The 24,136-nt window shown below is 41.6% G+C and overlaps 1 protein-coding gene across 11 annotated transcripts in view; it reads left to right on the forward strand.

Annotated features, from left to right (window-relative positions):
• CNOT2 (CCR4-NOT transcription complex subunit 2) overlaps positions 1 to 24,136 on the forward strand; it is a 100,321-nt gene that overhangs the window by 4,220 nt on the left and 71,965 nt on the right. For 2 of the 11 annotated variants that reach the window (XM_053253147.1, XM_053253142.1), the window contains exon 1: positions 4,377 to 4,478. The exons of 8 other annotated variants lie outside the window; for them this stretch is intronic. The gene's annotated coding sequence lies outside the window, so the exon portion shown is untranslated. Of the gene's footprint in view, positions 1 to 306; positions 373 to 4,376; positions 4,479 to 24,136 lie in introns of those variants that run through there. One more of the 11 variants, XM_053253145.1, reaches the window with a different exon arrangement.

Below are 24,136 nucleotides of genomic sequence, written 5' to 3' on the forward strand. Positions count from 1 at the left end.
TACACCATGCTGGCTCCTTGACTGTAAGTACTTGACTGTAAGTAAGCCTCACTGCGGTGAGACTTATTTCTGAATAAACATACATAGAAGTGTGTTACACAAGAATCATTCTCTAAAGTATCTGAAATGTAGTGTCACTATTGATTGATGTGAAATGTGTTTGTTTCAAGGCTTCAGAATGACTACCCAGATTTTCTACATTGTGACCACAACACTTTTATCTGTTATTCCTTCATAAAACTATTTGCAGTACTGTCCATGGAGTAGTGAGATCATCATCATCATCATCATCATCATCATCATCATTTTAAAAGTACTTTTGGCTCAGAGGGAGTGGTTTGTGTAAGGCCACCCAGTGTGTTCATGGCCGAGGTGAGATACAAACCAGGAACTTTCTGACTTGTAACTCATGAGGTCTCTTAGCTGTTATGTTACACCAGCTCTAATATTTGCAATTGTGTAATTCTGTACACTGATTGATTGTAGTTTCCCAGAGCACATATATGCAGTGATACTTCTTGAGTCATTAAATGTTATGCTGTTTGGTTACTTCTTAAATGGAGCTGAATTCTTGTATAGACAGTGGCCAGATGCAGACATGATGGAAAACTATGGTTTGCTGCTACATTAATGAGCCTTGGGAAGCTGTGGGCTTTTGCATTTTGTTCTTCTCTTTTTATGTGCAGGTGAGGAGAAGAGTGATAGCTTTTGCTTTCAGTCTGAAGTGAAATATTCTATATTGCATCAAAACTCAGAACTGTACCTTAAACCATTATTTCATAATCTGGTTTGTTTCTTTACTTTGAACTAAATCAAATACATAATAAACTTGGAGCTGTGATTTATTTCAAATTGAAAACCAAAGCTTTTACTTTTGCCTCTTGTGTGCTTTTGCCTCTTACTTTTGCTTCCTCAGAAGAGGAGAAGGGAATGTAGATGAGCCTATGGCTCTCTGATGCTTGTTCATGTAACAGGAAATCATGGTTTCTCATTATGTCTGAACTTTGCCAGAGCATGATGTTTGAAGCAGTCTTTGTAGTCCTGTGAAATTGTGCTGCACTTTCTGGTTTGTTTAGACAGGCCTGCACAGCATAAGGCCCGGGGGCCGAATTTGGCCCGCAGGGACTATTTTACTGGCTCCCAGGTATCCTGCAGCAACACAAGAGCTGGAAATTGCTTTATAGAGCCATCCTGTGCATGCTGTCTCAGAATTATGCTCCATGGTGTGCCCAGTGAGGCTTACTTCCATGTAAGCATGCCTAGGATTGCAGCCTGAAAGCGACAACAAATTTAGGGAGAGGATTTGGCATTTGTTTGGGGCTGGCATGCACTCTAGGGGCCCCACTGATTGAGCAGGGACAGGATCTTTTCTCTGGCCACTATCCTTGGTTAAAACTATGGGTCCATTGACTGGGGGAATAGATCCACAAGTAACTAATAATATTTTTAATTTTAATGTAATGTGCTAAAAATTTGACCTCGGCCCTGCATGCCAAGTTTTGGATGATTCTGGCCCACTAGGCATTTGAGTTGTGCAGCCCTGGTTTAGGATATCCCAAAACACATTCAGACGCATTAGATGTGACATTTCATGGGGCTAAAGGACATAAAAGGTGTTTGTATATTGAGATAGCTTCAGAGAATGAGGAAGTACCGTCAGAATTTCAAGGAGGGGAATGAAAAATCAAAGACGAGTTAATTCTGGTGACTTACCAACTTCTTCAGTAAGTGTGGATATTTGGGTGCACACCAATGAGTTTATCATTTTAGCTTGTTATCTTTAGTTTTTAGGTAATGGTTTCATAGGGTTATCACACTGTTTCAGTGATGACATGGAATTAACAAACTATTGCATTAGTAAACCTCGTAATGGTTTTGTATTCTTGTGCAAAGTTTGAAAATTGCATGTATACATTTACAGGTAGTTGGAAGATTGGCAATCTTATATAAACCATAGGATCTGCTGTGCCCACACGTTCCATGTGACAGATGACTTATCCTGTTTACTTCAGTCCATTGCAGAACTCCCATATATAGAACTGGTAGCCATTTATATTAGTGCTCTAGTGTTTTTGTAACTTAAAACATGCCTTTTAGTTTTCCATAAAATGGTATTTTTTTGACTGATAATACACTTCTGTATCCTGACTACTCACAATTTAGGATTTTTAAAAAGCCAATTTTCTTAAATTAGTGGTGGTGGTTATTCTTCTGTAACATCCAGAAGTTTTTAAAATTAAAAATATAATATCCTAACTTTAGGCTTCTAAACACTTTTAAAACAAAATTTGTCACATTTATTTTAATAGTAATTTGAAAAACGTTCTGATCTTAAAAAATCAGGTTGTTAATTTTCAGATGATTGTAAGTTGCAAGAAATTGTTTCCACTGTATTCTTCTGTAAGAGGCTTGATTTATATAGAACAAACTCATTCAACTGGACTGGAATTTTAGTCTATATAGAATGTTGTATGTTGCAGAGTGGATAAAAATCAATGATTTTTTTTTAAATTAAAAAATCAGATTTTTAAAATTAAATTGGATTTTTTAAAAATTTAAATATGATTTTTTTATTTAAATAAAATGCTTTTTGAGGAAAAAATCTATTTAAAGATAGTTTTCTATTTAAGATACATTATAGTCCAAAGGTTATTAATCATGAAATAAGGATTAGTTTTTAATTATGTAGCATGAGGCTGTATATATGCAATGTTTAGATTTTTTGGTAATTGAATTCCATTAATCTATTCACAATGTCATGCTCTTCCAGAGGTTTCTGTAAGATTATTTTGGACAATTTTTCTGTCTAGAAGAGGACCAAAAATGAAACCTTCATCTGGTTGTAAATATTAAGATTATACCAGCAAGAATGAGTCTTTATGTAAAAACAAAAACAAAACATGATTTAAATCTAGTCTTACTGACTAATGATTTAAATTGTGATTTAACTCGATTTGATTTAAGTCAAATCCACCCTGGTATATTGGAATTTCTAGTACATTTTCTTCTGGTGGTATTCAAAAAAGTGTTTGTGTGGGGGGTGGGTGGGTTCTGTAGGCTTTTGAATGTAGCTCCGTGAAAGGGACTGTGTCCATGGTTCATGAAATTATCCTGTTCGACCGAATGAGTCAAATGAAGCTCTTCTCACGATCAGTGAGAAGAGCTTCTGGCGGGTCTGCAGGGAGAGCAGGCTTAGCCCATTCTCCCCACAGATGATTAAACGTGTAGCCCTGGGCGGCCAGATCAGCTGTCCACACGACTGCCAGCTCCGTCATGGAGCCTGTGGGGGCTGTGGGGATCGGGGACTGCGTGGCCCTCAGAAGTCTCAGGATGCCCTGTGCAAGTGTGGGGGGCATTTTGGGGGGACTCCCGATACCAGGAGGCTGCTGGTGTGTTGCTGCGCGCTGAGGTGGCACATGAGCAGGAAGATGAGGTTAATGGAGGATCCGCTCCTTTAACCTCATTTAAGGGGAGGATGTTTTAAGTGGGCTAGCTGCCTTGGGAGCACCAGACTCGCCTGCGAAACTGAAAGTTTTGGGACCTCAAGCACATTATTTAAGGTGACTGGGTTTTTTGTTTTTGGTGAAAATCACCTCATCCCCATTGCACATGGAAACATTCTTCAGCATGTGTGGCATTAGTCTGTACATTGAACACTATCTCGGATTTGAATGTAAAGGTAAAGTGTGCCGTCAAGTCGATTTTGACTTCTGGTTCCCACAGAGCCCTGTGGTTTTCTTTGGTAGAATACAGGAGGGGTTTACCATTGCCTCCTCCCTCACAGTATGAGATGATGCCTTTCAGTATCTTCCTATATTGCTGCTGCCCGATATAGTACTAGTGGGGATTTGAACCAGCAACGTTCTGCATGTTAGTCAAGTATTTCAATGTACACACCTACATATCAGTATTTTACCTGAGACACTAGGGCACACTCCAGCCAAGGATAAGAACATATAAGTCCCTTTGATTTCAGTGAGATACATTTAAGCGTGTCCTTAGGTTTCACACTAAAATCAACTGGAATTAAATTTCTTCAACTTTGGTTAGATTGTATCCTCTGATTAAAATGTTTGTAAATGTTTATGCAAGGACAGTGAATAAGTCTCATTGAAGAACTTGTGGTTTGTCTTAAGTTTTTATATAAATGAATTTCCACCAGCTAGCTTCTACTGAGATTTCTGGGGTGCAAAAAGTGATATTGTTAACAATTTATGTTATTGCAGTAGAACCTTAAATATATGTTAGAAAAGGTACTAGTTAGATGTGGGCAATGAACCTAGGCACCTTTTTACCTAGAGGCAAATCCTACTGATGTTGAAGAGACTTCTGAGCATCAATAGTAAAAAAATATGCCTTCCCCATTTTTGTCTTAGGCCTGGAGCAGCAAAGTGGGGGTTGAGATGAAAGCTTGTGCAATGCTTCATGAAACAGTTTGCTAAAATAATATCGTTACACAGCCTTAACAGGATTCAAAGGTAGGAACTAAATGCTAGTGATGATGGCTTTGGAATTTGACTGGGTAAATATATAGCATTCTTGGAACTAGATATAGGAAAAATACTTTCAAATGTTGCAGAGAACTGATGGCCTTTGGGAGTTTGGGGCAGGAATGCAATCCAGGGGTCTGCCAAGTATATTGCTCTTGTAGTATGGTGCTAGGGCCCTTATAAAACACAGCCTGAGACTCCTTTTGTGTCTTACCTGTTTATGATTCCTCCATCTTCTGCATCAAGTGAAAGCTAATTGAGCAAAGAGGCACCTCTTAAAAGTGGTGATTCTTTTTATTTTGCAGGGGGAGAACAACTGGCCCTATCCAACCACAACACAGCATTTCTCCAGTGGTTGTTCTGGTGTCTATTTTAAGTTTCTTTTTTAGATTGTGAGCCCTTCGAGGATAGGGAGCAATTTTATTTATTTATTTATTTATATCTCTCTATCTCTCTATCTATTTAAATTGCTTTGGTAACTTTTGTTGAAAAGCAGTATATAAATATTGTATTCGTGAAAGGAACTATTGAATGCTGGAAAATACACAAAATCCAGGGATGTCCTAACATGGCAAAAAGGTTGAGGAGCTTGTTTCAATTTGGGCCGATTTCAAAAATCTCAAAGATCAATGCTGCTAACAAAATTAAAGATAATCTGCTGCTATGGATCTTTCAGATGCTGATTAGAGGAAATAAGCTTGCACTAGCTGTTTTCAAGAATATATTGTTTACAGGGATAAAGCATGATATGAATAAGGGCAACTAATTTTACCTACATGAAATTACTATGACACTTGTGTATTATAAGAACTTAGTGGATTGCAATTTATAATAAGAAATCAGAGTAGTATTGTAAAGTGTGAATGAATATCCAAATTTGTTGCTATTAATTAATTACATTATATCATTGTGCCATCTCCACACACCCCACCCCCAAGAAGAATTCCTTCAGTTTCTGCAGGTTGAGGTCCATGTATTATTACTAAGCTTAAATAATATCACCTTTTTGTGTATATCATTGTTGATGGCTTTTCTTTTCAGCCTTCCCCCTTCCAGTGTTTCCTCTAATTTTCATCACCAGTGAGTGGAAAGAGTTTTGTTTTGGGTGGCACTATCAAGGCAATATGCACACATAACTAACACACACTCTCTCTCTCTCTCTCTCGCACACACACACACACACACACACACACACACAATTTCTGCAGGGCCCCAGAAATAATTAATGTGCCATGCAAAGAATGATGCGCAATTTTTAAAAACCATTTTTACCACACCTCTGGGCTGCGGGGGGGGGGGGGGCGGCGGCGGCGCTGCCACTGCCTTCCTCCCTCTGTCCTCTGGAGGAAGAGGCTGAGGCCCAGCCAGGGGGACGGGAGGATGCGACGTGGTGGTGGTGGTGGCGGCGGCAGCCTGGCTGGGGAGAGGGGAAAATGGGGCAATGCTTCCCTTCCCAGCTGGGGAAATGGGGTGCTGGGCAGTTGGGCGGTGGTGGCAGACGCAGCAGGAACTGCGTGCCCACCAGAAATGGCTGTGCAGGAGCCCTTAGTGGGAAACCTGCCCCCTTCCCTATTCTACAGCTTTCAGAATTTAATATATATTTAGGTATTTTGGCAGTGCAGCAATGTGCCCGTACACCTCCAATGCTGAGTAAATTTATCATTACTCTTTGAAGGAAAAAGGCATGTATATTTTGATAAATATACCAGACCAGTACAATTATATCTGGTATGTAGTGATTTGGATCTCCACAGACTGCTGCACTTGCAGAAGCGTCTTTCATGAATTGAAGTTGTCTCATGAAAGGACCCTTTCCATGGCTGCAATAAGGAGTTCTGTGAGCACATGTTTAGGTGTACCCCAGTATATTTCATGATCTTAAAGTAATAAAATAAATTTAGGTACACTTCTAGCTGGCAAAATTTAAAGGGAGGGTGAAACATGTCACTTTTGCATTCCTTGGGAAGGGATGCACATGAAAAGGAGATACCACCTAGTAAATATATTTTGGGACTGTTGCTCTTTTTGCTTAAATTTTAGTAGTGGTGTGTACACCTGAAATAAGTTCCTAGTGTGCTTGATAGTAAAGTCATATTAAGGATTGTTTTGTTTGTTCTTTGCAGACCACTACAGGTGAAACTCGGAAAATTAGAATATCGTGCAAAAGTCCATTAATTTTAGTAATGCAAATTAAAAGGTGAAACTGATATATGAGACAGACGCATTACATGCAAAGCGAGATAAGTCAAGCCTTAATTTGTTATAATTGTGATGATCATGGCGTACAGCTCATGAAAACCCCAAATCCACAATCCCAGAAAATTAGAATATTACATAGAACCAAGAAGACAAGGATTGTAGAATAGAACAATATCGGACCTCTGAAAAGTATACAGTGTACTGTGCTTGATTGGCCAGCAAACTCGCCTGACCTGACCTCATAGAGAATCTATGGGGCATTGCCAAGAGAAGGATGAGAGACATGAGACCAAACAATGCAGAAGAGCTGAAGGCCGCTAATGAAGCATCCTGGTCTTCCATAACACCTCATCAGTGCCACAGGCTGATAGCATCCATGCCACGCCACATTGAGGCAGTAATTGCTGCAAAAGTCGACCAAACCAAGTACTGAATACATATGCATGCTTATACTTTTCAGAGGTCCGATATTGTTCTATTCTACAATCCTTGTCTTCTTGGTTCCATGCAATATTCTAATTTTCTGGGATTGTGGATTTGGGGTTTTCATGAGCTGTACGCCATGATCACCACAATTATAACAAATTAAGGCTTGACTTATCTCGCTTTGCATGTAATGCGTCTGTCTCATATATCAGTTTCACCTTTTAATTTGCATTACTGAAATTAATGGACTTTTGCACGATATTCTAATTTTCCGAGTTTCACCTGTACATTTTGTTACATTATGGCTACCATGTGGGTGTAGGAGGATACTTGAAATACTTCAGAATTTAAGTTCAGCTGTTTCTGTACTTCAGCACAGTTCTACTCTGCTTCAGCTAAGAAAATACATGTGTGGGGTGATGCCAGTGTTCCCTCTAACAAGGATTCCCAAATGTTGTTGCCTACAGCTCGCATCATCCCCAAGCAAAAGCCATTGCAGCTGGGGATTCTGGGAGTTGTAGTCAACATCATCTGGGAATCCCTGTTAGAGGGAACACTGGGTGATATGTAGGGCAGAGAGAAAATTTTCTCCCTTTTTCACTACACTAGAATCAGGGGTCATCCCATGAAACTGAAAGCCAGGAAATTTAAGACCAACAAAAGGAAGTACTTTTTCACACAGCGCACAATTGATCTATGGAATTCTCTGCCACAGGATGTGGTGATGGCCACTAGCTTGGATGGCTTTCAAAGGGACTTAGACAAATTCATGGAGAATGGGTCTGTGGCTACTAGTCTGATGGCTATAGCCACCTCCAGCCTCAGAGGCAAGATGCCTCTAATTACCAATTGCAGCAGAGCAACAGCAAGAGAGTTCATGCCTGCACCTCTGCCTGTGAGCTTCTGGTGGCATCTGGTGGGCCACTGTGGGAAACAGGATGCTGGACTAGATAGACCTTGGGCCTGATCCAACAGGGCTGTTCATATGTTCTTATGAGTGGTGGGGCTACAACCATTGCTAGTCAAGGCAAGTTGTTCTTTATTATGGTCTAATACCAGTAACCAAAAATACCATACATACAGACTAAACCTCAAAAAACAATTGCTAAGTGATATTATATAAATGTGCTTGGTTTATGTACATTGTGATTGTTTTATTGACCTTGGACTTAGTCACAAAATCTCACGGTAATCCTAATTTTTTAAAGGATGGCCTAACCTGTGTTGGAATATGCTAAAATTCAATATATGATCTGAAGTGTGTAACACTTTAGAGCCAGGTCCAAACCTTAGGAGCCAGACTGCCCTCTATTCCATGGGGAAGTGTGAACTTGTTAGAGAGAGAGATATCAAGATCGCTACTCTCTCCCAGCAATGTCTTTTAGCCTTGCTTGTCCCTACTTTCCTTGTCACTCCTCCTAGTTGCATCTGTCTGGCTCAGGTAGGCGATGGACAAATGTGGCCAGGAGGAAGAGGGAGCAACTCGACCCCACCTTGCTTGTGCATCCATCTCCTGTTTCTGCCCATTCATTGGCTGGCTTAGGCACAGCACTTAAATCTCCAGGTGCCAACAAGCTGGCACTTGGGAACCTTCAAGCCATGCTCAACAGTTAGGACTCAGGGAGTTCCTATCATGCTGTTATTTTATAAAGCATTCATATTTCACTTTAGGAATAGTAATCCCTAAAGCTTTGATAGCTCAGAGCTGCCTATGTTGAAGCAGCTTCTATGTTTTTAATGAGAAAGTAGCTTTGGACCCGCTCTCCAATGAAATAAAACAAGTTTTATTTTCCTGCTTTCCTCCATGTGACAGACCACCTACTTCCAGAGCCAAGTTCCAGTCTCCAAAGCCCAGACCATCTTGGATGAGACAGATCGCCTCAGTGCTAGTGTCATAGCTCCTTGTTAAGATCACTCTCAAGAACTTTTGACGGGTTTTGAAATTTGCTCTCAACTTGTCGCAGGACAACTTGGACTCTTTTTGCATGCTTAATGCAAATTTCAAAAAAACATTTTAGCAATTTCCTGGTCAATTGCTTTCTAGTCTGCAACCTGATTTGGTTCCATTCATTGCAGTTTGCACTCCTGAAAACAGGCAAGCTGCTTTAAAGTTTTCATAGGACACTCTGCAGTGCAGAATGACTTTATGGAACATTACAAATCTGCTCAACACTTTCTTACATTATTTGAAATTGGAAATAGTTTCTTCATACTTTGCAGTCTGTTCTTTTGAAGTCCCATGATAGGTCTTCCCATTGCAGTGAGACTTCCTTTCACATTCATCTTGGAGAAAGTAAGGAGGCATTAGCACTGTCAAACCAACATTTTATTTTTATATATATATATATATATCTTTTTGCAGCAAGTGGAATTAATAAGATATTGATTTTGTTGTGCTTACGTGTAAACATAATTGTGATGTGTGTGTGTGTGTGTGTGTGTGTGTGTGTGTGTGTGTGTGTGTGTGCACTCTGATGAGTTGGAGGTAAAAATTTCATTTTCACAGACTCCATGAAACTAGGCTGACATGAGTCTGGCTTAGATCCCAGTGTCCTTGAGAATATGATAAATCAGATTTGAAGAAAATCAAGCAAAAACTTCATTTTCTACAGTGGATAAAAACACAGATCACCCTTTTGCAATCCAAAAATAGAATGTCTGAGGCTTAGTGAGCTGACAATCTATACATTTTGGCTAATTAATTATATGACAAGTAGTGATTAATTTAGGTGGGATCAATTGTGCTGAAGTAATCTGGCATTAAGAAAGTGTTGTTTCTTTTTAAAGGACTGGGCTTTATCAGAAGATGATTATTTTTATAAGCTTACCCATCCTGATAGGAGTGTACTTCTGATTTTTGAGTTTCCACTTCATCATTATTCTCCTCAGATCGTTTTATATACATGAAGTGTTTGTTTATGACAGACTTTTAAAAAGTGTTCTTGAGATGCATGCCAATGGAAACCTTGATTAAAAAAAAAACATTTATTATTTGGACAACAGTGTTAAAGATGATTTTCCTTAATGCAAACTGTTAAGAAGTGAAATGTTAATTTGCCTCTTGGGAACTGTGATCTTCAAAACTCCTGTTGACAGGATAGCTAGGGACATAATTCTGCTGGTAAATTTCTATTTTGCTACCTACTGCTCATCTCCTATTTTTAATGGCTACGTAATGGAATTACCTAGGAGTCCGAATATCAGACAAAAAAACTAAATGCTGTGCAGAAAGTAAGGCCTTGTATTTCTGCCTTTGTCCTGTTCTAGACAGCTTTTCAGAACTGAACCAATTAGGCCTGTTCGTTTAGCACTGTTTCTTGTACTAGTGAGCTTCAAGTGGTTGTGCCATTTTTAATGAGCAAATGTAGGATTTTCCAGTACTACCCAGTATTAATTTCCTTGTTTAATAAAAACCAGGAGTAGGTATAGGGGTATTAAAATCCTTTACATACTTGGGGGTCTACCCATTCTTTCTGTCTTTGTATCCTTGCACATAATGCTTGGCTGTAGTGTGTGGTGATTCTAGGATGTCTGAGAAAAATACCCTGCACTCTTGGAAATGCTTTGAATATCTCAAAGCAATCCAGCTTCATAATTATAGCAAAGCAGTGAGTCGAAAACGACAACTTCATTAGTATTTCAGTGGATAGTCATGGGGTGTGGAACCCTGACCCTGGTGCACACAACTTGAAGACAGTTCTTTAATGAAGACAAAAGAATTGCCTGCACTTTGCATCTTAATTACAGGTTGTTGTTTTTTAATTGCTTAACATATTGGCTTCAAAATTGTACTGTTACATTCTCAAGTTCCACTGAGTTCAGTAAGACCTTGAGTAATTGTGTGCTGGGTTATGGCAAATGTGTGGCATTTTTCTTGATACCATGTAGCTATTGTTGACTACAATAATACACAACTTTTAAAACTGGACAGTTGATTCTGAAACTAGGGACAAGAACTGGAGGAAAATATACACACACAGATAGGTATCCAAAATAAGGGTGCTTAAAGTAATCTACAGCGTTGCTTTTTTTTTTTTTTGTAAAAGAAGACTGAGATTGATTGAATGGTCCCTCTCCCCATCTACTCTCTTGTGCATGAATTTGCCAAATACACATATGTTTGTCATTACAATATTATCAGACAAGCTTTAGCTTTTAACCTGTATCCTTATATTTTTGTATGCCGTCTTGGACCTTTTAAGTGAAAGTTATACACACACACACACACACACACACACACACACACACACACCGTATACCTTTGTCTGAAATAAGACTTGAATTGTCATGAGTCTAGCTTCTGTACACCCTGACTACTGAGTGTACTACTCTGCAAAGCTAGTTATTGTTCTGCCATTTCTTCCCCCCTATAACATAGCTCTAATTGGGGATATTGGTTCCATCTTAGCATAGAATGCTTTGATTGCTGGCATTAATGCTCATTTTACTGGAGAGAGAATTCCTCCCAGAACCTTCATAATTTTTACAATTCGCTTCTTTATTCCATCTCTGGTCCTTTGAAAGTTCAGTGCTTACATATGTAAATGAAGACTAAACATGTACTTACTTTTTATAAAACAAATATACCGGGGGAGAATGTGGGAAAAGCAATAATTGTATTAGACCCATTAGCCAGTTATCTAATTTGCTCTCAAACAGTGGGAGAGGCAAAACTTGGTTAAGTAGCACACCTGGTTTGATTAGCGTTTGGTCATGGAAGCCTGGCTGTGGTACTGCCAGTTATGGGGACTTTTGATCACAATTTCTCATTACTGACAATAGTACTGAAGGTTGAGCCTGGAGGTAGTTTTTGATCTGAAGTCCTCATAGTACTGCAGTAGTGGCCACTAAACTGCACCCATGAACCTAAGTATCACTGAAATATAAACGAGACAAGTTAAAGTCCCATAATTTTCAATGGGACTTTGTCATAACTGCCTTAATCTGGATCCTGCCCACTACCTTGCATAGGCTTGACGCACATGCATGCATTCAATATTGTCCTGCACATACGCATACTCCCCCCCGCCCCACGCTTCCACCTCATCCTTGTATGGACCTGTGTCCTCCAAAGACAGAATGCTGCTTCTTCTAACGTTCCCTCTCAGATGCCTGTTCTTCTACCTCTTCTTCTTCTGTGACCCACTATGTTGTGGTCAGAAGGCCCTGACACCAAATGCAACTTGTCTAATTGTTATTTAAGAAGCCACTGATAAAACTCTTCATATGTTCAGTGCACACATCACTGCCTTATATATTTTTCCTTTTGAATGTTAGCACTCCATAGCAAATGTGTCTTTAAGATCAAATACTTCTTCTCATGATAATACCTAAATCCTTTTTGTATATTTTGTTAGCCTGCCTTTTGATGTGATGCATTAATTATTTTTCTGGTATCAATATAGTGTGAAGCTAAGAGAGCAAATATTTAAATCTTACAGCTATTTTAAAAAGTATTATTAGGCACACCGTTAACTACCTTGACCCTTATATTTATTAACTGCTTTATTTCTTGCCCAATATCATCAGCACTGTGAATATTTTTAATACTGCTTAAGAGAGTTTTCCTTTAGAGCAGAAAATTGCTGCTACATACTAGCTGATGCTTACTGTTGTAAAATCATTAAAGCACAACTGAAGTATAATGAGGATTGTAAAGTAAAGGTCTTTAGGCAACCAACATAGATTATAGGCTACACATTTAAAACATATTACAGATCATATGTGTATAAAATGAGCCTCTTGCAATCCAGTTCTGAGCATGTTTATTTAAAAGTAAGTCTTGTTGAATTCAAAGCAGCCAACTTCCTAGGAAGTAGGATTTCACCTGTATCAGTCCTGTGTCTGTTTTCAGTCACGTTTACTCCAGCTTTTTGTCTACTAAATCCTATTATCAACACAGAGTGGATTCAGAGTGACTGAAATTCTTTTGTCTGTGATAGAAAGATAATTTTCTACACAAAGTTCCATTTGACATGGAACACCTTGCTTACTTCCACACTCCACTTGTAGCACACTACTCTTTGGCTTGTTAATTAGTTTACTGTGCAGAGGATTTGCTTTTGGACTAGTAGTTTGAACTCACCTTTGGCTTCTTCCCACGTGCCTCTTTCTGATTCCGCTCAAAGAAAATGAACTTGTATACTCTTCATATGTGATGGTGTATAAGATGTAAAAGTAGTAGAGCATTGAAGTTTGAAGTGAAAAGAAGTGGAGTTTGGATTCTTTCTCTCTTTTAAGTGATTGATCTAGTGCAATGTGTTTTTCAAAGAACAGCAAAGGTAGAATCTACTTGATCTCTGCTTTGCTTCTCTGGGCAATGTATTTACTTCATTTCTTAACTAAATAAAACTTGCTTTATAAATGTTGTATAGCTATTGCTATCAAGCACTTGATGGCCTTGCGTTGTTGCATTTTTGTACAGCTGTCTCTTCACATTTTATTTTATTTTAGAGCAGTCAGCACTGAGCCTCTTACATTTAAAATTTTTGTCTGTTTGTAGGTTTGGATAGAGTAATATCCAGATAGCATAGTATCTTTTCAAAGGCTGTTGCCAATATCTGTTTTGTTTGTTTATCTTTCTATGTAAACTGCATCGAAAACATTTTACTGAAAAGCAGTATTTAATGATGATGATAAAAATAATGAAAGTGAAGTCACATAGCTAGAAGCTTCTGTGGAATTAAAGTTTCTTGTTTTCTTCCTTGATGTAAATAACCAGGGTGTACCAAAGTGCTTGCCACTGACAAGTGCACTTTTTATTCTGGTTAGAATAGAACTATAATAAACCAGGTTCTCCTGAGCTTAGAGGAAGACTGTGCATTTCCTAGATCTAACCTAGATTTTGGGTGGGCCTGGAAAACAGTGAGATTTGCTGTTCTGTGAGGCTCAGTATGAGTTCCTGCCCTCTCTTTCCAACTCAGGCTGGGCAGAAGGCCCAAGTCTTGCTCACACATAAGGAGGGATTAGAGTGTCTCCAAAACTCAGTTGGTCATTGAAACTAAGACCCATCCCCATCCCCATTCATGTAGTACCTTTTGGTAGTCCCAGTTTTGGCTGGTTACTAAGGCCAGTATGCAACTTTTTTTGCTGTCTGCATTTTCTCTTGAGTCATATTTGCCATACCAAGTCACTAGTATCACAGTAATGCACTTTAAGATGCACAATCCAGGCATCTGCCTTCTTGGCATGATTTGAAATAATTTGTATTGGCATAGTATTTGTGCTTGCAAAGTGAGTGGTGTCAGTCTTTAGTCAGCAAGCAAAAACTGGCTTTTAATGTATCTAGGTGTTTATTGGGCCTGTGTGAAGCTTTGGCTGAAGTTGAATATTCTGAACATTGCCCCAGCACCATGCAGAGATTACAATTTTAAGGGAAATTGAGCCCCTGTACCACCTTGGAGGCATGCATGGGATGCTAGGAAGTGTAGCCCTTCCTTCCCAGAGCTCTTAAGAGAGGGCTCAATCTCTCTTAAAGGACCCCCACTACCCGGCACTGAGAAAAGCACAGTACTCTGTGGAAGTCAGTACAATGGGAAAAGGCTCCCATGTTATTTTGCTAAATTGGCCCCCAGCTGAAAAATAGTGAAGATCACCACTCTATTGTAATATGGTTTTGCTAGCCCACAGACACTGCTTAAAGATGTTGCACAAAGAAAGTAACCTCTGTTACTAGCAGAAGATTTGCACTAGCTATTGTGCAAAATTGGACACTAATTTTGTGCAGCATCTCATGTATGTCTTGGAAAAGGTTTTCCATTGGCAATTATGCGATATTGTGGAGTAGCACAAACCACTTAGAAGACGGCACCGGTTCTAGTAAGCGCCACAAGCCCTTCAGTGCTCTATGACCCAGTGAGTGCTGTTTGCGAGGAGCATTCTCTTTTCTGCTTACTGCCTGTGTTGGAGGCCCCTGATTCACCACCTCATATTGGTGGTACCAACATGGCACCCTCACCCCTGACACCCCCGGCAAACGGTTTGAAGCTCATTGCGGTTATTCCGCTTACAGCTCCGGGGCCTTAACATCACCTCAGACAACTGACAGCACCTACAGAGCCCTTAACATCGGCTCTGCTGCCGGGGCAGCTGCCCGCTGTAGCAGAGGAACCGGGCTTGCTGCTTCTCTCTTCCACTGCTTGGCACGATGCTCCTGTCCTGGCGGTTCCTTCAGAGCCGGACCGGGCGAGCTCTCTGCCTCTACCACAGCTGGTCCCTCTTTTCACACTGGCATTGAAAAATCTACAGCTGGTAGTGCCCATGGGTCCGAGCCAGTCAACTTCAGAGGTCGTGAGTATGGTCCCCTTGCCCAACAAGGATCCCTTCCCACCGGATGTTGCCGAATGGCTTCAGGATTTTATTACCAGGCAATGTAGCGCTATCATTTAGGCTTTGTCCCCTACTCTGGTGCTTCCACCTATTCCCCACCCAGAGGTCCCTGTTCCATCAAACTCTCCTCACCTCCTCCTATTGTTCCCAGGGCTCCTGCTTGCCCTTCATGGTCTTCCTCATCCTCCTCTAGCCCTGCTTGGTGGGCCATTCCTATCAATGGAAGGGGGCGATTTATCCCTATCACTAGGGTACAAGAAGAAGGTCACCTTCCTCCTCAGAACAGAGCCCCCTAGAGAGCCCAAACGTCCTTCCTGTGTGGCTTCTCCAACTATTAAGACCACCAGCTCCAGTTAAGACCTTACTTGTGATTCAGATTCTTAATTCTGATGGTTCTCATTCAGAGGGTTTTATATCTCAAAAGGGGATGAATTTGAGTGATGATGATGTTTCCTCTGATAAAGAGGACGGAGAGCTTATGGATGAGGCGGCACCTGCTCCTATGCCGGCTTCCACACGCCTGTTTTCTCCTACTGATTTTGAGGTACTTCTGGCCAAGGCCAAACACACCATAAATGATGTGGCACCTGCTGATGCACCTTTAGACCTGCCCACTTTAGATCAGAATGTCTTTCCACCTTCTTCTGGTCAAACGGCTGTAGTTCCCTTCCCCAAACTATTCAGGGAAGTTATGTTGGTTGAGTGGTCCGCACCTGCATCAACCAAACCACTAAACAGTTTTTCTAAAAAAATTTTCATCTCTGTGCGGAATGAGTTTTGTTCTGGGCGGTAGTATTAAGGCAGTGTGTGCGCACTCAGAATGGGGCCTTCCTGATTCAACCTGAGCGGGATCAGAAATGCACTGAGTAGACATCCAAAAACTTGTGAGTGCACGCATGTGCTCACGCCTTAGAGGGAACAGTGGTTGGAATGTTGATTCTAAATCTAGAATTAACCTGGCTACCACCCCCCTTTCCCCAGTTGTTTGGGGAAGCACTTAACTCTATCTTAGTGGAGACCAAAGATAAAAAGAAGGCTTCACCAACACCTTGGGGAGATCTCTGTAGACATCTTATTCTAACTACCAGCTTTTTCATTCCTTTAGGAATTTCTCCAGATCTTCCTACCCAACAACATAGAGACTGTCGCCTCACCACCTACAGACCCACCTGGCGTAATCAGTGGCACCAGCGGGGAGGAGGATCCACCAGAGGTTGCACAGCTCGTCAGTTCTCCTCCACTTCCTCACTGACCTGCCACAAAAGCAATGACTACCTTCCAGTAGGGGACAGGCTTCTCCAATTCTACCCGCAGTGGGAAGCCAGTACCCAAGACCGTTGGGTTCTTTCTACCATAGCCAACAGTTATTCTTTGGTCCCCGCCCCCCCACAACTGGGTCACTTTAACTCCATTGTCCAGGAATCTGAACAAACATCTTCGGATAGAAGAGGCTATATTCATCATCTTCTGATCAAGGCAATCGAACCCATACCATCAATGGAATTATGGCTCAGCGTTTACTTACTTTTATTTCTGGCCCCCCAAAATGACGGATCTTGGAGGGCAGTTCTCAGTCTCAGGTACCTCAACCGTTTCATCAAGAAGCGAAAATTTCGGTTGGAGTCCCTTCACACAATCAAGGAGGCAATAGTCCACAAACATTTCTTGGCTTTGATAGAGCTGTCCTGAAGCATACCTCCACATCCCGATCCTGCCCATCCATCGCAGGTACCTTCATTTTTGTTACAGTGGGTCCCACTTCCAGTATCGGGCCCTCCCATTCGGACTCTTCTTGGCCCTGAGGGTCTTTACAAAGATTATGATTGCCCCAATAGCCCACTTGAGAATGCTCAGAGTTCAGGTACACCCTTTTCTAGACACTCTGCTGGTTCGAATATCTTCCCTGCCTCATGCTGAATGGGCCCTTCATTTCACCCTCAAGAACCTCAGTGAGCGTGGCTTCCTGATAAATTACCAGAGGTCATCTTGCCCCATCTCAACACCTACGACACCTGGGAGCGGTCTTCGACATGGCTCTGGGATTGGTATTGTTGCCACCTAGACTGGAAGAAGTTATCTTTGTTGATTTGGCATCTTCTACGAAAGAAATCTGTGGATCTTATGCTCTTAGCTCAACTGCTGGGATCCATGATTGCCTGCCTGGAATGCACCCCATGAGTTCACTGGCACTCTCATCCCTCCAGTGTCATCTTCTACCATTTTAGGAGGACATCATGGCTTGTGTACACAATGAGATTCACTTAACCCCCTCAGTTTGGCTGTCCTTCTGTTGGTGGCTGTCAACAGCCCTGGACCAAGGGCTCCCTCTGATGGCTCCAGAACAGTTCATCGTGACTACCAACATGAGCCTGTCAGACTGGGGAGCCCATTGCCTAGGTCAATACGCCCAGAGTACTTGTTCAACCAGGGAAGCGACTCACACCATAAACTGGCTTGAACTGCATGCGGTACATCTTGCCCTGATACAGTTTCTTCCTTTGGTCAGGAATGCTCATGTTTTGGTGCACGCCGACAGTGTAACAGCCAAATCACACTTCATTTGCCAGAGCGGTACAAGGTCACGGTCCCTGATGACAGAGTCATATAAGCTGTTTTGTTGGGCAGAGATTCACCTTGCGTCCATCATGGCAGAACACCTACAGGGCACAGCCAATTCTCAAGCCAAATGACTCAGCAGTCAGATCTGGTGGAAAGGTCCCTCCACCCATCGGTATTTCAACAGATCATGATGCGCTTCAGCCTTCCCAAAGTGGACTTGTTTGCCTCCCCTCACAATCACCTCCTTCCCAGATTCAATTTTTCTCCCCCCAGGCGGAGGCGACAGATGCCTTGACGGCCCCTTGGCATCAAGGTCTTCTGTATGCCTTTCCTCCAATGGCAATCATCAGCAAAATGCTTCAGAAACTTCGCAGAGAACTAGCAGAGATAATCTTAATCGTACCTCGCTGGCCTTGGAGGCCCTGGTTTCCTGATTGTCAAAACCTGTCGGTCGATCAGCCTTGGCATTTCCCTCTACGTCCAGATCTCCTGACGCAAGGGCCTCTTCTTCACCCAGATCCTCAGTGGCTCTGACTGCGCTTGGAAATTGATCATTTCATCTTAGCTAAGAAAGTCTACTCAAAGGCTGTGCAAAACACTATTCTTGCTTTCAGGAGGCCTTCCACTAATTTCCCAAGCAACATGGGTGGTCTTTTTCTCACTGGGCACACAGGAAAGGTGTCCATCCTCTCTCGGTAGGCATACCTGAGGTTCTTGCATTTTTACAGTTGTGTCTAGACATGGGCCTATGTCCCAGCACTCTTAAACGGCAGACTTCTGCTCTGTCATCTATTCTTTCTTGGGCATGTCCCATTGTTAAGGATGGCCTCAACTATAGAAAAAGAAACATTGGACTTACCGTGGAAGGTTCTTTTTCATAGTTGAGGAAGCCATCTGACCTACCCGAGGAAGCCGTTTTTCCTTGTATACTTACTTTTGGGGATGTGAGTTACTGTTTTTGGGAGATGGTGACTTCCAGGGGATTGACCTTTGTAGTATTTTCCCCTCTTGTCATCTCCGCTTGTCTTTCCTCCCTTTACAGATCTTCCTACTTGCTTTTTCCAGTTCTTCTTGTTTTTTTATGTGATAATACTCTGTATGTAGTGTGTCATATCCTCATTTGGTGCAACAGTCCTGGAACTGGGGATTGCCTGTCTTCCAGGCAGGAAGCTAGCCACGCCTACAGTTCAAAAGGTCAGGTCTTGTCTGTTGGAGCATGCTCAGTGCACAACCCAGTGTTAAGGATGGCCTCCTCGACTATGATAAAGAACCCTTCATGGTAAGTCCAACATTTCTTTTTTTTTTAAATGCAAGTGCAACACTGGTCTGGATCCTTCCCACAAATAATAGGTGGTGATTCTCTTTATTTAGCAGGGGGAGAGTAACTAGCCTTATCCACCCCCAGCACATTACCTCAGGTGACTGTTGCTGATGTCTATCTTGTGTTTCTTTTTAGATTGTGAGCCCTTTGGGGACAGAGATCCATCTTATTTATTTATTATTTCTCTGTGTAAATGGCCCTGAGCCATTTTTTTGGGGAAAGGGCAGTATAGAAATTGAATTAAATTAAATTGAATAAAATTAAATTAAGTTAAATATTACTAGCAGTAACATTTTCAACAAGTTTCTTTTTGTATGATTTCTTATTGCTTAACTTTCTAATGTAAATTTGTGTCTTATTTATCATGGAAATACACCAATGGTGTATACAGTTTTCTTTAGGCATTGACTGAATTTTTATTTGTTGTTCCTTAGTTTGTCTTTCATCATTTTGTGTAAGAGCAAAGCTTACCAATATGACTCTTCATTCTTGAACTCATAGCTTTAAACCCCTGCTAATTTGGCAAAGAGGCATCTTTTAATGTGATGATTCTCTTTATTTAGCAGGGGGAGAGCAACTGGCCCTATCCACCCCCAGCACAGTTTCTCCGGTGACTGTTGCTGGTGTGTTTCTTTTTAGACTGTGAGCCCTTTGGGGACAGGGATCCATCCTATTTATTTATGTTTTCTCTGTGTAAACTACCCTGAGCCATTTGTGGAAGGGCGGTATAGAAATCGAATAAATAAAATAATAAATAAATTACTAATGTTTGCTTGTTGAACTGTTTAAAGTTAGAAAAAGAACTAGAGTAAAACATGGTAGTAATGAATGGTAGGTTAGTTTCAGACTGCTGTTTGTAAACTGGACTGTCTTATAAGCTAGTCTCTGTGTGACATGATGTATTAATATATTTGTGATATGATCATGCTTAGCATTTGTACAGCACTTCTCTGTGTTGAAAGTGATTTACAGGCAGTCCTTGAGCTAAGACACTTTGTAAATTGCCACCTTTTTTCAGCTTTACAGCACTTGCTGTGGGAAGGGAGGTTCTGCTAGATGGCTGCTGGTGTGTGAGCTACAAGAGGATAAGGTGATAGTGATGGCAGTAGATCAGACATGTCCAGTCTAACCATGTTCAGAGTGCAGGCGTGCTGCTCCAAGTATTTGCACTCTTTCACAAGACCACCGGTGGTTTACTGCGAGCCCACAGCCTCGCAGGTTGATTGGCACTACTTGCATTAAGCTGCGTTGGATGTTGCCCAATGAATTTTTCCATAGATTTACTAGTGACTAGCTCTTTTCATATATTATGTTGTATCTGCATTCAGATGTCTGTACATTCAGTTTGTGTGAGTGACTGTATCTGCATTCTTTTTAAAAGTGAACCAGGGTATAGGCCCCTTCAAATGTAGGATACAGAGAGGAAGTGTGCTGCTGTACCTATGTTCAACATAACATGTGACTGACTGTACATGTGTCTAGATCTGTACCTGTGTACAGTTTACAAAGTTTGTACACATGTTATGCACAATGTGTAAAGGGTAAAGTTTTGCCGTTGAGTCGGTGTCGACTCCTGGAGACCGCAGAGCCATGTGGGGTTTTTTTGGTAGAATACAGGAGGGGTTTACCATTGCCATCTCCTGTGCAGTATGAGATGATGCCCTTCAGCATCTTCCTATATCGCTGTTGCCCAATATAGGTGTTTCCCATAGTCTGTGAATAGGGCTGAATTCTACCTTCCTCTGTAGAGTAGGGCTCAACAATTCCTAGGCATCAGTTCTCCTTGGCACCTGGAAATTTAAGTGTGGCATTCGAGCCAGGTGATTGATGGACAAGTCCAGAAGGAGGAATGAGTAGGCAAGGCAGGGTGGGTTGTTCCTTCCTGATGACGTTGGTCTGTTACCTGCCTGAACCAGGCAGATGCAGCCAGGAGGAGGCGTGAGCAAGCAAGACAGGGAGTCCAGCCCTCTCATGGAACAGAGGATGTTACTGGGGGTGAGCGGTGAGTTCAGCCACCCCTCTCCCCATGGAACAGAGGTCAGTCTGGCTCCTAGAGGCAAAGAAAAGTTGTAGTGTGCTGTACAGTGTGGATAGTATTAAGAACATAAGAACAGCCCACCTGGATCAGGCCCAAGGCCTACCTAGTCCAACATCCTGTTTCACACAGTGGCCCACCAGATACCTCTGAGATACCCACAGGCAAGTCTATTATTGCTTTAGCACCACAGTTGTTAGTTTGGATGTGGGCCAGTATGTATAAACACAGAGTTGTACACAAGGAACACTTGCATGGATGCACAGAGGGAACAACAATTTGCAGCAGTCCCTTAGCAGTCACCTGTGACTCGCAAAGATATAGTTTTGGAAAGTATATATAGAGAAGGGGATATTGCTGAGAATCCCCCACCCCCCAGTGCATGGACTATGCTTCTGCATGTACAACTCACTGTTTGGATCTGGGCCACTACTTCATCATGTCTGGAATAGTGTACCTTGGTCTCTTTTCACCATATTTAGACTTTAATGCCATTGCTGTAAAGGTCAAAGTGTGTCGTCGAGTCGGTGACCACAAAGTGTGTCGTCGAAGTCGTCGACTCCTGGTGACCAAAGTGTGTCGTCGAGTCGTCGACTCCTGGTGACCACAGAGCCCTGTGGTTGTCTTTGGTAGAATACAGGAGGGGTTTACCATTGCCTTCTCCCACAGTCTGAGATGATGCCTTTCAGCATCTCCCTATATCGCTGCTGCCTGAAAAAGGTATTTCCCATAGTCTGGGAAACATACTAGCGGGGATTCAAACAGGCATCCTCATGCTTCCTAGTCAAGTCATTTCCCTGCTTTGCCATTAAGTGGCTTAATGCCATTGCTGTAGAACAATATGTGCATAGGGTATCAGCTCTAGATCCACAGATTGTCCTTGGGTTTAGTTGTACTCTTTCTGTGGTACTGAGATACTTGTAGCCTGGTGCATTTTTAGGGTTTGATGTCGAGACTCTACTCAGGTGTGGATTTTTTCTTGTGTATCTAGGTCATTCCAGTGTATGGTTCATGGGGTGCAGTGGGAATCATGATTTATTCTATCTCTCAATATGCTATTTGGTTACTGGCTCTGGTTCAGCCCTGGTGCCCTAATTTTAAAAGGGAGAGATACCCATATGTTACAATAATTTCTTTCTTTTATCTCTCTCTTCTCCTCTCACTTTTCTGTTCCTTTATTCATTGGATGTTTATGGGAGTGGGGGTTGGTTAAGAGGGTGGGATACAATAATAATGGGGAACTGAATACATTGTATATGAGAAAAATGTTCCATAAACTGTTAATACAAAAAGTGGGGAGAGAGAAATAGATCCACAAAGGCTCAAGTTCAGCAACCCTGATGGATTATGTTTAATCTCCCTTTCAACTAAAAGTGTGTGTGGCCGGTGGGGGTGGAGGATAACAAAATCCACATTTAGGGTAAAAAATGTTTACTGTGCAGTGTCTGAATGTGTGTTGAATGCAAGCACTGGTCTGGTTATTCAGAAAGTGGTTTCTCAGCTTGTAGTCTATAGTTTGTCTGGAGTTCCAAAAGTGCTGATCTCGTCATTGGTGGTAACTGTGAATTGCTTCCTTGTGACTGTATGCTCATTCCCTGTGCAACATGAAACCCCTCCTGTCTCTGAGTTCTCTTTGCATCACAAACATGAGGAAAAGATCTGCTTCTGAAGGCACTTGGAATTTGAAGGCACTTGGGATTTGAAGGCACTTGGAAGGCACTTGGGATTTGAAGGCACTTGGAAGCAGCAAGAATACCCTGTGCTGCTTCTGCCTCCAGAGTCTAGTGAGTGGACAACTCACTTTGTGCTATTCATTGCTGGCACTCAGAGGTAGCAAAAGGGATTCTTGCTATTTGCTCTGAGAACTGTACTATTGTCTTCATCATATTACAGAACCCCCAAGACTTCACTGTATGGAGTTCTTTCTTGTTTGTTTTGCACTGATTATTGAATAAATTATGCAAAATGTCAGATGTATTGATACCAACTGATTGGGAGCCATGGTGGAAGGTGTTGCTGCCGTCTCAATTAATCTATCTTTTATGATATTGTCTATATTTCCAATTGTGTATTCTTTAATTTAGTAATAACACAAATAGTCCAGGTTTTGTATAAGTTGGAAAGGAATTCAGAACACAGCTTGCCACCTACCTACCTATCTATCTGTCTGTCTATCTATCTTTCTCTAAGGCGTACCCATCGCCAATTCCATGTGTGGCAGCTCTCTGGCGAGTTCGCAAAAGAGCTGCCAGCAGGGGGAGAGGAAAGCCCTGGCGCCAACAGATAGGCTTGCTGGGGGGGGGGGGGCGAGGTGGTGGGCAGGTGGGGGAAGAAAACAACAGCAGCAGGTGGGTGGGTGGGCAAAGAAAATGGGATTGGGCAGGCAGGAGAATAAGAGGCGCAGATGCTCTGCACCCGGCCCAACTAGTTTATCTATAATACGCTGAGTCAACTGGAATTTCAGCACATTTTTATATCTAGTATTCTCTTCTATATATTAATATAGTACATAACGTACTATATTACATTATGTTATTCCTTGGACCAAGCAACAATGTAATTTCCCCCATTTTGTGTTTACATTTGCTTCTTGAGTGCCAAGGTGACAACAAGCTATGAATACTCATCTCTAAGCTGGTTATTTTTGGCTTGTTTGCTGATCCCAGCCTCATAGGCAGTTAAAAAAACACAAAAATTAGGCATTCTGAAAGCTGTTTAGAGATCAGTATTAAAATTATTCTTCAAAGAATCACTTACTGTAGTTTATTTACTGCATCT

Source organism: Hemicordylus capensis, chromosome 5 (assembly GCF_027244095.1).
Source record: "Hemicordylus capensis ecotype Gifberg chromosome 5, rHemCap1.1.pri, whole genome shotgun sequence".
Lineage (NCBI taxonomy): Eukaryota > Metazoa > Chordata > Lepidosauria > Squamata > Cordylidae > Hemicordylus > Hemicordylus capensis.